The sequence below is a fragment of the Triticum dicoccoides genome, chromosome 4B, assembly GCF_002162155.2.
Source record: "Triticum dicoccoides isolate Atlit2015 ecotype Zavitan chromosome 4B, WEW_v2.0, whole genome shotgun sequence".
Taxonomy (NCBI): Eukaryota; Viridiplantae; Streptophyta; class Magnoliopsida; order Poales; family Poaceae; genus Triticum; species Triticum dicoccoides.
The window spans coordinates 368,296,161-368,299,171 of NC_041387.1; the positions used below are offsets into that span (position 1 = coordinate 368,296,161).

The 3,011-nt window shown below is 43.8% G+C and overlaps 1 pseudogene; it reads left to right on the forward strand.

Moving 5' to 3' along the window:
- Positions 1 to 2,728, forward strand: part of LOC119292677 — a 14,890-nt pseudogene extending 12,162 nt beyond the window's left edge.
- The last annotated feature ends 283 nt before the right edge of the window (positions 2,729 to 3,011 follow it).

Genomic DNA, 3,011 nt, shown 5'->3' on the forward strand with positions numbered 1-3,011 from the left:
CGCCCTCCCCTTCCCTCCCTCGCACTGGAAACCCCTCCTCCCCTGGGCAGGACATGGCGGCGCCGGCGGCCAGATGACTCCCTCCTTCCCTCCCCTCCCCTCCACTCCCCTCCCATCACCAGAAGAGGAGAGGAGAGGAGAGGAGATGAGAGGAGAGGAGAGGGAGATCCTGCACGCAGGCCATGGCGGCGGCGAGATCCGCTCGGGGACAGGAGGACCACGGCCTGCTCTTCGTCAAGGAGACCGATGCCATGGAGCTGCTCCTCAAGACACCCCCACCTAGTATGCCACGACCACCGCTTCGTCTGGCACGCCCCCACCTAGTACGCCACGACCACCGCTGGCCGCTCCTCCTTGGCAATATGGGTCCTTGTGCAGTGCCGCAGCAACGTCCGGCCGCAGGGCCGCGCGCTCTGCGTGGCCACGGCGGTGCGCACATGGGCTACACGCTCAGCCTTCTCAAAACCCAGAAAGGCACCGGCATGGACCTGGCCGCGTTCGACCAAGCTTAGGGAAGCTAATGTCCGTCGACGCCGGTGACAGTGCGAACAAGGGGCTGGCGACGTACATGGTGCAGCCTAGCGCCGGAGCCAAGACGACCATCTACGGGCTTGGGTGGTGCACCATGGACATCACGGCGGTGGACTGCGGGCTGTGTGTGGCGCAGGCGGTGGCCGAGCTGCCCAACTACTGCTGGACCGCTTGATATACAATAGTTACATGGCGCCCTATTAGGTGTACTCCTTCTTCCAGCTCGACTGTGCCGGTGAATTGGCCGACAAAGTCGGACAGTGTGAACAAGTTCGTCTTAACCCATGATGGATAGAGTGCAGCTAGTCAACTAAAGTGCTAGTATCTAGCATTATATCTTGTTCTGTGTAGGTACGTTGTGGTGGTGAGTAACATGCAACAGCAGCTTCCCAGCTAATCACCCTAACAACGCCTCTCTTCCCATAGTAATTGGACATGCACTTGGTTTGAAACTTCAGGTTTAAAGTGTATGTGGGGAATGGTTTGGATGGGTTTGGCTTGAAAATACATTCAGTTTGGATTGATTTGGATTATAGCATTTACAATTTAGTCTGGTCTGGTTTTGTTGTTGGACTTATACCTGTATGGATTGGGCTGGGTTTAATCTGGATTACAAACTGTTCCTAGGCTTACATGGGAGCTTCCTCCGCGTGCTGCGTCGCTGATATAGGCCATGGGAGCTTCCTCCGCGTGCTGTGCTACCAATATTTTTTGTTTTTAGTGTTAAAACTCCAAAATTTTCACATTGTTAGCCAGATCCTCAAACTATGTTGACGAACCTTTAGTCTCTATTTTGTACGCTCATGGAGATTTTAGCTGGGTACATTTGCATCAAAATATATCTTATATATGTTGTGGACTATTGTTACCTGTTGATAATGCTACTACAGAAAATATGTGAACGCCATCCCAGGACAGAGAAAGAGGCACTATGGACTAGGGATTACTTGCTGGCTACCAACAACTAAAAATATGAGACATGGATTGACATGGAAACAAGGTATTACAAATTCCGTACTCCTATATAGTATAGAAAAAGATTAGTCGGCCTTTCCTTCTTGAGCTTATTTTCTTTATGGTTCATGTGCAGAGAAAGAAGAAACAAAAATAAGCATTATAGACTAGATGATGAGAACAATGGTTTCTCTCAGTGCAATATGCTTAGTTGATGGAGCATGCTCCTGGGACATACCAGGCTAAAGTGATGTTCCAGAGTACACATGGAAAGTGACTTGATGGAAGTCAACGACATGGTAACAGGGTGATTGGATTTTGTGTTCTTTTGTGCAGTTCATTTATATGTTCATTTCAAATCAGTTAGCAATGACATTCAATGTGGAAGGAAGGTGAAACAACTTATGATTTCTAAGTAGGAGTATATATTATTTCCAGGCTTTGGTTTTACTTTTTTGGCTTTAATGGGTCCTACCAGTGTTCATTGGGAAAAATTATTTCAATCTAAGTGGCAACAGGTTCCAATGTGTATATGTATTATGTGCTAACACACATAATTCCTCAAGTATATCATCCATCATGTCACTAACTTCCTGTCCATGACACACCCATGCTGCTGCATGTTGTTAGCACATTGAACTCCTTCCATGACTAACTTAACTCCTGAAGCTGTGGCCTACTCTATTGCCAGTTTCGTAGAGTATGATCCTTTTTGGCCCTTTTTATGAAGTTGGCTATATTATCCTTGAGCTTAGTTTTATTTGGGAGGGAGAGAGAGGAAGAAAGGTTGATGACCCACCATCCAACAGCCAACCCTACCAAACTTGGAAATGATAATATTAGGCATTCTATTCCAAGTTAGAAGTACAATAAAACATCAACATTGTCTATTCATTTGCCTACTTGAATACTAAACAAGATTACTTCCTCAATTTTAGCCAGGCATGATGATTCACGAATTTATATATGGGGAAAATTCGTTAGCTTCTTGATGTATTGCTATAATTGTTTTTTACGTATAAGATCTGTTAGATATAATCTTCATATTGTATATATACACGTACTTAAAAAGTACAAAATAAAGGAATTTCCATAGTAGCTTAGTCAAGAGAAAGAACAAGAACTAATTAAACAATATATTACTCCCTTCGTCTCTGTTAGATATAATCTTCACATTGTATATATACACGTACTTAAAAAGTACAAAATAAAGGAATTTCCATAGTAGCTTAGTCAAGAGAAAGAACAAGAAATAATTAAACAATATTACTCCTTTCGTCTGGATTTTTTTAGTGTTAGATACATCCATTTGAGCGACAAATAATTTGGGATGGGGGAAGTATCAGGAAAGACAGATTACGACAGTGTACAAAATGGAACACTCATGTGCTACAAAATGACATGTCCGCATCAATTATGTACTAATACCAAATACTCCCTCCGTTCCTAAATATAGATCTTTTTAAAGGTTCCAACAGAGACTACATACGAATCAAAATGAGTGAATCTAAATTCTAAATATGTAT